General features: G+C 40.6%; 1 protein-coding gene across 29 annotated transcripts in view; it reads right to left on the reverse strand.

Moving 5' to 3' along the window:
- GTDC1 (glycosyltransferase like domain containing 1) overlaps positions 1-13760 on the reverse strand; it is a 192837-nt gene extending 179077 nt beyond the window's left edge. For 10 of the 29 annotated variants that reach the window (XR_012588293.1, XR_012588294.1, XM_074594473.1 and 7 more), the window contains exons 1-2: positions 13683-13757; positions 3919-4039 (exon numbers count right to left, since the gene is read on the reverse strand). The gene's annotated coding sequence lies outside the window, so the exon portion shown is untranslated. Of the gene's footprint in view, positions 1-3918; positions 4040-4072; positions 4154-13662 lie in introns of all 29 variants that reach the window. The other 19 variants (XM_074594479.1, XM_074594474.1, XM_074594483.1 and 16 more) reach the window with 9 other exon arrangements.
- Between the last annotated feature and the right edge of the window lie 1593 nt (positions 13761-15353).

Genomic DNA, 15353 nt, shown 5'->3' on the forward strand with positions numbered 1-15353 from the left:
TCTATTGACAACACAAAATAGCTTTGTGTACTAAAGACTGAATGGAACCATACCCATTTGTTTTCATGCAAACTCTCCCACAGCATGAGTGACACGCAAACACAACACGTAACAGAAAGATTATGTGTACAGGAAGACATTTGACTTATTCATAAATGTGTCCAAGTCCTAACTAGAATAAAATCATTTGGTTCCCGAGTCCCCAAAAGGACACAGCTACATTAAATGATGAGAACACCAAAGCCAAACTACCACCTTGAGAAATGCCTTACCAGTTTGCACTCACCTTCTCCGTTTTTGCAGAGGCGAAATGCAGAAATTGCATCCAAAGAATTATAATTTGTGACCTTTTAACATAAATGGTAATTTCTTAGATGAGTTTTTTTTATATATTCCATCCCATGTTCTTCCAAATAAGAGCTGACCAGAAATACTTTGCATGAAAAACTAAATGTTCCCAGTGACAACTCTGATCACATCATTCCTTGCACATGAACATTAAAAGATTGCAACAACAGCAAAAAACACTAGTTGGTCTTATAACTTCAAGACTAAATCCTAAATATAGTACATTTTCAAATTGTCTTTCCTAAAATCTAAATAATATGTTCATCGCTTTAACCAAAAGCTAACAAAGTACAACTTGTATTGTGCTGCAGGCCATAAAGTGAGTGTTCTTCGTCTGTATCATGGATGGATGAAAATGAAAAGTAGTTTTTGAAAATTTACAACAGTTCTGACACTACTGCGTGTTCCTCATTACACGTTATTCCTGTCTATTTATTAGACTTACTCCAGACTTTTTACTACCTTCAAAAAGATAGTTTTCATCAATTCTTCTTATCTTTATGTTAACCACAGGAAATTGCACAGAATATGGACCGAAGCCCTGGCTGAAAAACAAGGAGCAGGGATAAGAGATGGACCCCAGCAGCTGCTTCAGTCAGGCTGGAGAAGCTGTAGTTTAAAAGTAACATTTCATAATGAATTTTGTCTTCAGCACAGTACTCGGGTGATGTTTTCTTATTATTTGCCTATCCAAAGGAACCACTCTGCTATATGAAAAAAGTGTCCAAGTAAGGGGATATTACTGGAAGCCCTCCCTCCTCTATCTTTGACTGATACATCTCCACCTGCACCGCTTCCAGTGCTTCACAGCAGAGAGCTAGACTTTGCTGGTGAATCCTATGGAATTCTTCATTTCTCTACCCTAAAGAAGCCTTCCTCAAAATTAAACTGTTCTTATACCTGAGACTGGATATTGCCAACGTGTGCTAAATGGCCTTACAATACAGCGTCTTGAACAAGTTAGAAACAGGAATAACATCTGACCGTGCAGCTACTTAGGGGAGCCATCACGACTGCAAACGCTGCCTACTCCTACAAGCAATGAATTTTCTATACAACACCTGAGGCGGGGCAAGGAGAGGAGCTTCCCAGATGATCCCAGAATGCAAAGGCAGAGGCGAAAACGTAGTTTGTCACCACATGCAACAAAGTGTTGCAAGAGGGGGAGCAGACTGAGCCATGACCTTTCTGCAAGCTGCCGTGGCTCAAACTTACAGGTAAACCAACATCAGACATACGTGACTGCTGCTGTTTTCAAGGACTGATACTTTAAAGGCTAAAACCCCTGTTGCTAGCAAAGCCCTTTGCTAAGATTTTCTTTTCTTCTTTCTTCAGATACTGTTTGCTCTGGGATAACAGAAGGAGCTTCAAACTTAGGTGATTCTCCAGAGGACTCTAGGAAACACCTGGAGATCTTGCAAGATGCTGGACACTAATACCAGGGTATGAAACGCCTACACTGCAACAAAGATGATGTTAAACACAACGTCCAAGCTTGGACATACAATTAAATGTCCCAGAATCAGAAGCCCAGGGCCGTATAGCTTGAAATCACACAGGAATTACTTGCGACTTCACTTCTAAGATTTCATCCTTACAGAAATGCATCCAGTCAAATAGCAAAGCAAGCATGGACTTTGCTGGCAACTCTCAGGACTCCCTAAATACTCCCTCATGGATTAAAACCACATACAGTCTCCAACACCACCAATAAAATCTTTATATAACAGCATCCCACAAATTCTTCCAATTCATTTTTTGCATATATCCATGTGTACGAAGACTTTATGTGCATACATGAAAACTCAGTGAAATAAACCTAAGACGACATGAGCTGCAACACCAGATTTTTTTTTTTAACTACAAGGAAGAATCAAACCACTATTTCTGTAATTTGTTTTCCCACTATTTAAAATGGATCTGTACACCTTCTTTATGAAATTAGCTGAGTAGTAGTCAACTCATCACAACATTTTTCAAACACTTATCACCACGCACTGCTGATAAGAACCTTTCATCCTATAACCACTAAAACTTTTCCTCTCAAAGCAAGATACCAGCAGAGGCTTAGCCACTATTCACATAGAATTACATAAGTTTTCAGAGCAGTTCACCAAAAATTCGAAAAATATATTATTATTTCCTCAAAGCAAAATAATACACTGCACTGGGAAGACATTTGCTCTCATTACTTAATAACACTTGTTATATACCTGAAGGGGTTTCTTAACCCAAATCTCCCCAGCAACACTGGGCTGTAACTACGCTGATTAAATCAGCTTCACATGTGTTAAAAAAAAAAACAGAAAGCAAGAAATAAAGGTAGAGTCTTAATGTATCAACAGCTTCTTCTGATTTCATAGACCACATTAAAAGAATAAACACTGAAAATCCTGGCCACACATTAAGACAATTCTTACACCCAAACAATTTGATAATGTAACATTGTGTATCAAGCCAGTTTTTTCATAAATTATGATCTAAACAGAATACTAGTCAATTCACCAAAAGATATCAAAGATATCCCTTTATTACAAATGATCCAAGTATCCCCCTTGAGGCTATGGCTATCAGAAAGCATTTAGTTAGCTCCCAAGCCAATATTTTTCGTATCTGTTTTATTATGAAACTGTAACACATTTTCAATAACTTTTAGCTTTGCTATACAGAGCAACAAATAATTTCCCAGAACCCTTTGGAAAATCTGACATGCGAAATGATTCTCTAGTCAACTTGTGTATTATTAAGCTGAAAAAGACCTTATATCAGATCATTGGAGGGAATGGAAAAGTATTGGAAGCTTCGGGACAGATGGACGAACTTCAGGTCATATAAAATACTACCAAGGCTGTATTTGAAGAAAAATGTGAAAGTTTGTGAAAGTGCCCCGGGTGAAAATACTTTGTGTTGCTAAGAAACATCATCCCTGATGATGGATGAATTAAATTGTCTCAGTTAGTAGAGCCAACTCCAGGCATCCCTCGTTTATTAGTAGAACGTTTTCTTGTGCTGGTAATTTATTTCAAACAGCCACATACAAATAAAAAACCCTACTTTTAAATGAAACTGAGAATTTCAAACTTCCGTAATTAATGCTAGAGAACAGAACAGAGTTCACATCTTGAACAGAATTTAATAACTACATTTTCAAAGTTTATATTTGTAAATGTAATATTAATACATCCAAACGATTAAGAACTTATTTTAGGATAGTCTGCAATGAAATACACTGTTCAACTTCCAAAATTACTCTATATACAATCCGGTGAAAAATAAAACTCTTCAACTATGTCTGAGTACCAAACAACATAAATATTCAGGTAATCAAATTTTAAACATCACTGAGAGAAAAGCATATTCATTTGTCATGTATTGTTATGATGACACCAACATAAAAGCATGGAGGAAATAATGCAAACCACCTGCTTTTCTCATTCAGAAGTTGTCTCTGTGTTCCTCTCAATCTCTTACTTACAGGCTGTTTCTTCTGCAGAACCTATTTGTGAACTCAGGGCAGTATATCTTTATTTCTGAAGTACACGTTTTCTGCTGAACTCCCACAAAGCATACCTGTTTCGTCTGCTGTGCACTGTGTTAAGCGAAGTCCTTTCAAAAAGGTTCTAGCTGGAGCAGAGGAAGGCCACCGGCTCACCTCTTCCCACTGGCTGCACAAGGGGCCAGACAAGCTCTCCTGGAAGGGGAAAGAAAAGCAAGCACATCTCACCTGGCACAGCCTTCAAGAGCAGGAGGCAACAGCAAAGGCGAAGCACAGCAAGCAGGGAGCCCCAACGTGAGCAGGAGAGTCCTGAGATCAGAAAGTAGACGTATGACTGCTGCTCAGAGATGATGGAAAAGGGCAGTTTTCTTAGTAACTCAGACAGGAATACGCAGGATTTTATGCCACCCAGAAACCAACACAGTTGTTGCACTGAGAGTAAACCGACGGCAAAGACCCACTCTGCAAGCACACAGTCAAAGACAAGAATCATTAAAGAAAATTTATTTTAATTTGTCCGATGGCAAGGCTTTGGGGTTTTTCTTCCTATTACTCTAGATCACATTCTAATGAAGACTCCAAGCTAGAAGTCCCAAGTTTTAGCACTGGAGAGTTCAATTTAAGGAAAAAGGTGAAAAATCCTCTATTAACTGTTCTTTGGATCCCATCACAGCTTCCAAGTCAGAAAGTACCATGCACAGTTATGTGTTAAGGCCACATACTCAGCTAGTCAATATACAGAGGCAACCACAGAAGCTCTTCTTCCCAAATAATACCACCACAGAGAAGAGTTACCACTGGAGAGTCTGAGAAGTAGTATTTAATAATGATACCAATTTGGCTGCACTATAGGAGATGTGCTTCCCGTGGGCCTAATAAGGAGGAGCTTTACAATCTAAGCAGAAGCATTTTAAAACCTCAAAGAACATGTCTTATCTGCACCACTTCTGCTTCTGGAATCCCAGAAATCCTGAAGACAGAAGGCAGATCGGACTGCAGCTTTCCTAGGCACAGATGTTGCAACCACATCTGCCTTAACTGTAAGCCACGGTCCTTGCTACTATCTGACTCTAGCAGCATCTCTGAGTTACTTCAGTTTTAGAAACATCAGTGTAGAGGATAAGATAAAAGTGTTTCTGATCACATCAGGTACACTAAAACACTAACACAAAAGAAAAACACCTGCAGATCACGTTCCAAGCCCACAGCATGAAAGAAAAGGTTTTGAAGTAGAGATACCCTTTCTTCTACTCCTCCCTTGTCTACCTGATTCACAAAATAACACTTACTTCAAATAACGAGACCTGTTTGATCAAAGATATTTTTTTAAAGTGTTGATCTAGCAGCCATGAAGATTGACCATTCGTGTATGGAAGCATCTCAAGTTGCTCAGACACAGAAGCATGCACATGTATATTTATCCAATTAACTACAGGTGATTACACATCTCTGAGGATCTGCACCTACCACCAAACCAGGTGCGCAGATCCATGTAAACATTCTCCGAGCTTTTTTCTTTTATCTCACTGAAGATTCTCTCCCTAAACCCCTATAGCTACAAGATGTATGACTTAATTTGTCCAGTTCCAGGCTCCCAAGATGGACACGAACATACCCAAGTCTTTGGGGCAAATAGCCCCAAAGACAATAAAGGGGTCAGAGCACAACCCAGCCAGTCTGTAACTGGACTAAGTGATTAACAGCAGAACTGAAGCAGGGGGTTTAATAATGAATTGAATGCAAAAAGTAAAAAATTAAGTTAAATTTGTATTAACAGGAGCATCATATGCAAAAGATGGTAAGATTTATTCATCACTGATACTGACTGAGGCTGTCTATCATGTTCAGGTCCAGATAAAGAGATGTAGGAAACCTAGAAAAGCCCAGAAGAAAGCCTAAGCAATCAGGGAAAGTTAAAGGGAAATGGGCTGCCGAGTACAGAAAAAAAGGTGAGTAAAGAAAGAGGGCGTAAGCTTCAAAACAGGTTAACAGCAATTACAAAAACAATGCTCATGTCCCACTACTGCAATATCCACAGCAGAAAAGACAAACAAACAAGAAGCTTAACAGGTTAGGGAAAAAAATTAGAATAGTATTTGAAGAAACATGCAACCTCTAGGGATAGCTAAACAACAGACTAATTACAGAGGGGTTACACAAATCTTTGCTAATTGTTTTTAAGACCTGGTAAAATGTCAGAAACCATCTATACATATCTGTCTGGCTTTACGATGAACGTTATATGCTCACACATACAGTACAGGGCCTTAACGTAAAGTGGAGGACCTCCAGAGATCGGTTTTCCTTCTCTAAACCTAAAGGCTGTACAAGTTTAGGCTCCTGCCAGGCAAATCAGCAGGTGACCAGACTGCTCCTTAGAGCTCCAAGCAGGCTTTTGATATCTCTTTTTTCTAAATAGCCAAGGCAGCCTGTGATTGACAATTTTCTATCACATCAAGCATGCTACCTTAAATATGAAGTACTCTGAACGATCCACCAGGGAAATAAAGTACAAAGAAGGCAAAGGCAACCGATCCCGGGAATCCACTCCTGAGAAGGAAATCAAAACTGCCAAATTGGGCAAGGATGGGCAGCCCATTAGTATCTAAAAATACAGGTAGTTATTTTTGCTTCTAGCACCTACAATAAATAAGCCTTAATAAAAAGGAGTATTTAATAAAGTACTTAAGAGAAATAAGGAGGGAAGGTTTGACGTTTCTCAGCAGTATGAAAGGAAATGAGGTAGAGTCAGAGCTAATTCTCCTTATATAATTTCACATGGAATGATTAGTTCTGCCCCAACAGTAACAGCTTTCCAGAGGGTCCTACTTGTCGCCAAGATTGCATACAGATGCTGTAAGTGTAGCTTCCCTATTCTCCACTGACAACCAACTTAAAAGGCCAATATAATATTCATTTTACTATAGAATGAAATTCACAGCATGAATAGTAAAATAATGTCACAGCTACCATGAAACTGCAGTTGCATGTTGGGGGTTGTGACTTTTAAAAGTTTAATCATGAAACAGATTCATAACGAGGAAGATGCAAAGTAGCTTTCTGCTTTAGCACTGTCCTGCGGTCATTAAGGATGTCGAAGAGCTGCACCAGCTGTGGTCTGACAAGAGGGCCAAGGCATGGAGGAATACTCATGTCACATGCTCATGCTGATTTTTTTTTTTTTTTAAAAAAGGCAGGTTTTCAGTCATTACTGTGCTGATTGCCCCCTCTCTCAAGCCTGATTAGGAAAGACATTCCACATGCACAGGGATGCTGAAGGTGGTGGAATTCCCTAAGTCACCTGGGTCACTTCTGGGTGAAATACCAATTACTGGCAATTCATCTCAATAAGGCCAACAAAAGAACCCTGTAAGAGACATCACTCAGCCAAACGGTGAACACATCACACAGATAATCCTAAAACTCTTTGCAAAAACTTGTTGCAGGTATTACTACTTTTAAAAAGCACTGTAGCATTTGGTATTTAATCCTTGAAGAGATGCTAGTAGAAAAACCATATTCAAGTCCAATGTTCCAGCTCAGCTACTTCAAGTTTTCCTTTAAAAAAATATACTGTTTTTTAAAGGATATATATAAATATACATTTTTCCAGGGAGAGATGACCTACATTAGTAAATTTAACCATCAATAAAAAACCTAAATAACTCCCTGGAACAGCATGCCAAATACTAAGAACTTTAAATGTGTGTATTTTTTGCTTATTAGCACAACCGTTTGTTTTATAAAAGATCTACGGATTAAATACAAAGCACACTATTAGTTTTAGGCACAAGAACAACCAATTTTTTAATGCCTTGCCAGAAATAATGACTAATTAGGCCAGCACCACTCTGCAGTCATTTCCATAAATCCTGCCTTTACATTTAAATCACAACAAAAAAGAAAACTGACTTAGTGATAACAAAAGCATATACTTCTTGTTCAAGTTGTCTTAAAACAAGTTAGTCTCTAAAGCCACCAGGAAGATGCTATTGTTTATTTGGAGAACCTGAATTTATCTCAAACCACAAAGCTATACACAGAAATTTACTGGATTAAACTGCACTCCAGTTGACAGACAAGGTGAACAGCAACACTTTAAACTGGGAAATTGCAAAACACAGAATTTCACAGAATACTGACAGATTACTTATTCTGCAAAGTCATCCTATAGCACATTCCCCATGTAAACCTTGAAACCAGCCAGAGTATAAACGACACAGTATGTTCAAGTACTTGTTGAATTTTTGTTTTCTGGAATATTTGTATGTAAAGTAAATTTCAAAGCAGAAAGATATATATGAAATATGACACTGAGCATCAGATGAAATGAGGATGTGTACTTCAATTAAAAGATTTTAATTTTTATATTACGGTAATTATGGTGCTTCTGAGAAAGCACTTATTTAATTACAGGCAGCAGGCAAGACGGTTATAAAAAAATACCTTATTTTCACAATGCAACATGGACTTTATTTCTATTTTATTTACGAAGGTGTCGCTCAGTAAATAAACCACGATGAAAACTAAAGCAAGATCTACACTGTCAAATAATCCAAAATAATGTCATTAATGTGAACTCTGAGGTTGTTTTTTTTTCCACCAGCCAATTTGGCTGGAAAGAACAGGAAGAGGATATTTTTCTAAGAGTTAGTCCTATCTTCACTGTTCTTTCTCCCAAATATTCTGCCGCTACAGTCACATCCCATCATTGCTCTAGCTAATTGCTCCATGCTGAGTTTTCAGCATTCCCAAACATTTACCCTTGCATGTATGCACAAAGCTTTGTGATATTCTGGAAGTTCTTCTACATAAAGGCTTTACAACAGTTCTGTTTCTACTGCATATGCATTATTAGGCTTTAGGACGATGAACCAAAAAATCTCAGTTCTCTGAAAGAGATGCATCTCTCTTTTCAGATTGAGCAAAATACCGAACAGCAACAGCGAGGTCTTCATCCTTCATTCCAACACACTTGACCACCGAATTCTGGCAGGGTGAGTAATGGCCATCATGGAACATCAATTGAGTCAATCTTCCATCCCAGAGAAGGAATAAAAGACTGCATCATATTAAATCTGCATCCAACTACTTAGGCGTGAACTTAAGGGGTGTGGGGTTTTTTTTCCTCAATGACAGCTTCTAATAATGATTATGAAAGAAATCTTGCACTCTGGATGGTATTTTATTCATCAAGACCATGATCACCACCAGTTTTCTGTTGCCAGAGGCAAGGCCAAAGTAACCTTTTTAAGGGCCACTGTTGTACCTCTATGAGGAAAACATTCCCACAATATTTATAGCAATACAATACTTGTACTATTGAGCATCATTAACACAGACAACCTGTTGCACAAACAAGGCACCTGACTACCCAAAAATAAACTTGCAACAAAACTGGAAAACAGCATGTAAAGCCACGCTGGTCACACTGTTGTATAGACCGCATACGTAAAGATGTTTTCAGATGCAAAACTAAGTAAATTCCTCTTTTTCTTTTCAACCTAACATTAATGTTTTTAACAATTTTTTTATAACAATTCAGTAAAATTAAGGTATGAGGATCATATTAAACCCAGTTACATTGGAAGTGCAAACAAGAAAACTTCCACTAATCACATATATATCAAATTTTGCAGTTTGATGATACATAAACCTACCCACACGCAAATATCTAAATCAAAGTTGCTTATACAGCACTTTGGGATTTTTGTGCCTCAACTGTTTGCAGCCTTTCTGTGTCTTAAGCCTAACAAATAATTATTCAGGGAAAAAAACAAACCACACTTAGTACCTGGACTTGCCTGCTTTCTTCCATATTCTGCATTTCATCCTTAATTTTACATATTTCACTGTTAATTTTAGACATTCTTCCAGTTCTCAGTCAGACATCAAAGAGCTACTTATACCCAAAATACCAGCAATTTGAAATATTGTCATTTATAACTTGAAAAGATCTTTGATTTCTTGCCTACAGGAAATACTGTGGCTCAAAAATAAAACATATATATATGTTCTCATATAAGCATATATATGGGGTCCAAATGCAAATCCAGGATTTTGGATAATAGACTGTTTGGAGACATGGTTTTCACATTTAGATTTCGTACTCTGTCTGGTACTTCACACATTTATTTTTACTTCCACATCTGACGTGCAGCAATATGGCTAGCTAAGGTGTACATTTAAGACATACTTTGATATATATCTATTCAGAAGTGAAATTCACACTGGGGTGTGTGTCCTTACAGCACTAAGGCACCGCTTCCCCACTGCTAACTGCACCGCTTACTGATGGCTGGGGGCAGGGGAAGGCAGGCCCTCTGGAGCCCCTCGTTAACAATTCTGCCACCAAAGATTAAGATGATTTTCCTGCTTTACAAACTTGGTAGAGAACGTTTCTCACATACAAATGGAAAAAAAAGACATGGTAGCTAACATATTTCTAAAATGCTTGCTGCGTGTGTTCCAAAGAACTTTGCCTATATATATACATATATTTAGAGTTTGTTCTCCATTTTTTCAAATTTTGTTAAATTAATATTAGTAAGTTATACATCTAGTCCCAGACAAACAAGATATTCTTTTCAAGTTTGCCTATCATTTCTTACTACTCTCACTGCATAATGGCTTGTGTCTCAATCAGCGGTACACTCAAATAGTCAACATTAAGATCCATTATTTATTCCAACATCACTAAAAATCTAACCTTAAAATATACTCTCAGGGTACTCCCTTACAACAGAATACAATTCTGTTCACACAGGAATATGTATATTCTATATGTTTCTTCTGAGCACACAGTTTAGGATCCAATTTACACAGAAGCAGAAGTTCTTTAACTGAATTATTTAACCAGGTAAGATCTCAAGTCTTTGGACAAGGCTTCCTCTTTGCAACTGCAAGAGCTAATACAAGAGAATATTCTACATTAAATATTTGCTTATCAACTCCAGCAGGAGAAACATCTTATCTCGATGGCTCTCCCAGTCTGAACAATATAGGACTGTATTGTACAAACATACTCCGATCTTGTGAAGCCAAACAATGCAGTATATATTTTGTTTCTTTTTTACAAGTTAGATTCCAGCCGGACACACAAACAGTAAGGAATTTAAATACAGCAAATGCTTCTAAAACTACTGGCCTGCTCTACACTAGGAAGCACTTGGCATGTCACAGCTTACAGCTGCCATCCAGTTTTTGCCCAGTTTATCCCAGGAGCCCTGAGTAAAAAAGGACGACACTGGTAAAGTGTTGTTTTGATGATACAAACGTCTACTTAAAAATTTTAGAAATTTTCACCAGTGCAGGATACTTGTCAGGGACCACAAACCTTCACTGTTCCGACCAAAACAGAAAATAACAGAAGTCCATGATGTCAACTCAGTCAGAGGCCTAAAATACTCAAGGCATGTGGCTCTTCTTTGAGCTATGGGCAACATCAAATGCTGCAGTTGTAGGGTGCAGAAAACATTTATAAAAAGCTAAACCAGGAACTTTTTTGTTTTCATATTCTCAAATTTTATTGAGCAGAAATGTTTGAGGATAGTTTATTACTTTTACCGGCCACTCTAAAATGGGCCTCCAGCCAAACAGGTCTTTAAAATATGTCTATATTTTAGTTTTAAAACAACATTAAGGAAGTTGTATAACTTTTACATTAGAGTCTAAGTGACTTAGCAGCAAAAGTGACACGTTTCAGCTGTAACACAGGCACTTTGCGAGCTACAAGCATGGCTTTTGCAACAGTACCAGTCACACTTGGTACTGATCCTAACACAGGAGATATCCACAGGAGTTAATTAACAGCTGTTTAACTCATGGCAAATTCCAAAAGACTGAAATTTGGGAGATGTTTGCTGGTATCATATTAGTGACTCCTGTGCCAAACTCTGTCCCGCACTCAGGCTAAACTCTGCAGGACAAGACCAATCCACTACGTGCTGTTCTTGCCTTCACAGGGCCTTACTACACTCCTACAAGTGTAATAATTGACAGTAATTGTAACAATACCATCACAAGAGAATTCAAATTACGCATTTACCAGTGGAGGGATGAATTTTGTGCCACATTTGTGAGGCACCAACACCTCAAGCTGGACAGTGGGTTTGCTTCCTGGGTTTTCCCACTGCCATTGAGTGGCCAGCTAAGAATTAGATGGGGCAACCATGGAGAAAGTTTGTCAAGAGGTACTGCACTACTGAGAGCAATCCTCACCTTTTTATGCGAAGTAGGCATGCAAATCCAAAAAAAAAAAACTAGCACTGTATTAAAAAAATCATGCCCTTAATTGATTTATGCAATCCGGATTCATAGCATATAAACATGTCAGAAAGTATTCCTCCAATGTATTTTACTACGCCTAGGAAAAAAAAAAAAAAAGATGAAGCAAGAAGAATAAACTCTACATTAGGTCTTGAAAGCTCCAATTAAAATTCAATATTGTACTTTGTATGGAAGCTCTTTACATGAAAACCCTGTCATGGTTAAGATTTAAGGTTAACCAGGTTAATAGAATCCAATAAAACAGCTCCATTTAATTATGCCAAACCATCATTATAAGCCACACTAAAACCTGCTACTCATCTTTACCTGACTATTGGGCTAAACTCCGAATCCTGGCAATGCGCACCCACTTCTCGGCAACCAGGAAATCCTACCACAAAGTAAACTTCAAACTCTTTCCCTTGCTTTCTTAAAAAAAAGTGCATGCATTTGCACCTCAAATGGTTTCTTCCCTCCAGTCTGCTACTCCAATCATCACACAGTCATGTGCTAAAAGATTTGTGCAGACCTGCCAAGTCTCATTCATCCCAGAAACACTTTTCCTAAAGTTCAGATTCGTTTGCAAAGTATATTTAAGCAGCTCCTCGGCTACGAAGTCTTCCGTCAGGTGGCCTTTTTAGCTTAATAACAACAAAAATCTGAAAATCTACACATTTTGCAAAATTAGAGTGTTTTGGTTTGTTTTTTTTTTTTTTTTAAACATTTTTGTTTTCCTTGTTCTATGAAGCATGACACTATGCCACCACAAAGGTTACAATTTTTCCTGATGGTTTTACCAGCAGAACTATTTATACATAATAACGTTTTAATTGTGCTGGAGTGACACTTGGAATGAAACTGGGTGCAAATTTTGCAGCTCACTTCATAACTCCTCATGGAAAGCAGTCCCTACACCACACGGTTTGTGTTTAAAACAAAAATAAGGAGCGTCTTTAGAAAATAACTCCCACACAGGCGTTTTAAACGCTCAGGGATCCGGGGGGGATGAAGGCTGACTGAGGCCTGGTGGGCGGGACACGGGCTGAGGGGGGCCCGGGCTCGGCCAGGCCTCGCTCCCCTCCCCGGGCCCTGCAGCCCCGCGTCCGCCGGGGCTGCCCATGAGGAGACCGGGGGAAGGGGCCGCAGGCCGTCTCCGCCCGCCTCCCCCGGCCCCGCGGAGGCCGAGGCGCGGGCAGCCATGTTAGGGCCGCCGGGGAGGCGGCACCCGGCGCCGGCAGCCGCTGCTCCCCGGGGAACGGCCCCTTCCCGCCGAGGCCGGGGCCGCGGAGCCATCTTAGGAGAGGGGGGGCCAGGGCGCCGGCTGTCCCCGACAGCGCCTCCGCGCCGCAGGTGCCGGGCAGCCGCCTCAGGCGCAGCGCGTCCGGCGGCGGCCAGGCGGCTGCCCTCGCCTCCTTCCCCCGCCCAGCGGAGCGGGGCTCGGCGGGCCGGGCTTCCCCCCGCCTCCCCTCTCTCCTCCCGCGGACCGCCGGCCCTCGCCCGCCCCGCCGCTCCGCGCTGACCCCTTCTCTCCCTCCCTCCTGCCTCCTTACCCCACCCAGAGGGAGCTCACCTCCTCCTCCTCCTCACTCCCGCCTGGAGACCGTCGGCACCGACGCGCCGGCGTCCCGGCCCCTCCCTCCCTCCCCTCGGCGCGCAGCAGAGCCAGCCTCTCCCAGCCGCCAGCCGGGCCCCCTCCTTCCTCCGCCCGCTGCCCAGGGACGGGCCCCGCCGCCGGCCCATCGCCCACCGACGGAGCCACCCTGCCCGCGGGGCGAGGGGCCCGGGGCCGCTGGTCGCCGCTTCTGTGGGGGAGGGCAGCTCCCTCCCAGCAGAGAGAGGTCTGGCCGCCCTCTGGGGCCCGGCTGATGGACGAATGAAAACACAAAGGTGGTTTTTCTGAGGGAAGCAGGTGAAAAGAGAGAAAAACACGGCTGCTATTTGTTATATACGAGTGGTAGGTGTGGTTTTTTTCCCTCAGAAATCAAGGGGTTTCAGGTGTTGGTACTCCTGGGAGAGGCCGGGCAGGTGTTGGTGTTACAGCCTAGTTCGGGAACCCTCTTCTCTGGCCACAGGGCCTAAGAAAAATAACCGTAACAATAACAAACCTCTCCAGCAAAACTTTTCAGAGGAGTGTTCATCACCCTGACTCAATTTAGTGTGGAGTTATCTGTGGTATCTAGATGTAAATTGTGTTTTTTTAAAAAATCGGAAGTCAAAATGAGCAATACCTAATGGAGTGATGAAGCAAAATTTCCAAAGAGTACAGCTGTGAGAAGCATCAAGATGAGTAACTTGAGGAATTATGTATTTTTTTTCCCTACTCTGGCTAGTCGGTTATTATGAAAGAGTTGACGAGGAGGCTGATTTGCATGAGAAATACCTGCAGCATAATGGGGCATTTTGTTTCACAATTTTCTAGGTTCAAAAAGCTTAGTAAAGTTGTTTTCCAATAGTTTTCCACCCTCCTGCACCTCTGAATTCCTGATACTGTCAAGTTAGGGAAAAGCCAAAATGTCACAAGGCAGGCAGTTCTTCCTATTATTTTTTTTACATGAACAGAAGTGGTAAGGCCTGAAAATCTTTTAATATTTATCACTCACATTATAAATAATTTTATAAACATAAGATTTTGTCTTTCAGACGTTGTCAGACAGGGTGAGAGATGAGGAGACCTTCAGTCCAGCTGGATAATTTGCCCCCGGCATGTGCTGGAACGCAGACAAACAGGATGTTTTATCCCCAATTTATGGATAGAAAAATTGAGCTGAGGAAGTGAAGGCATTCATTTTTCAAGCGTAGAAGTGCTCATTTGTAAGCAGGCAATTTAGGCTTGAACTTTTTTTTTTCCTTTTTTTTGGAGGAAAAGGACCGTGTATATACAGTTCCCATTGAAATTACACTTGAGGCACCCAAGCAGAAAGACTTTGGCCATACTCTTTTGGGGTCCCGCAGCCCTAATCCCATGTTCTAATTGGCCAGTAATCTGTGGACAGATATTGTAACAGTTCCTTTAGAATATTTTTCTACTTCTCACTCATTTGCATACTAATGGCATAAAAATAGGCACTTCCTGCCAGTAATTAGTTGGAGCCCAGAACTTAAAGAAAGAAAAAGACCACAGCATTATGGTAGACGGATGGTACTGAGGAAGCTGCAAAAAAGAGTCACTTCTCTGGTGCTCAGAGAGTGCCTTTAATTTAGAGTTCGAGGCTGGCAACTCTGTTGTGTGACAGGGTGACAG

Source organism: Larus michahellis, chromosome 7 (genome assembly GCF_964199755.1).
Source record: "Larus michahellis chromosome 7, bLarMic1.1, whole genome shotgun sequence".
Taxonomy (NCBI): Eukaryota; Metazoa; Chordata; class Aves; order Charadriiformes; family Laridae; genus Larus; species Larus michahellis.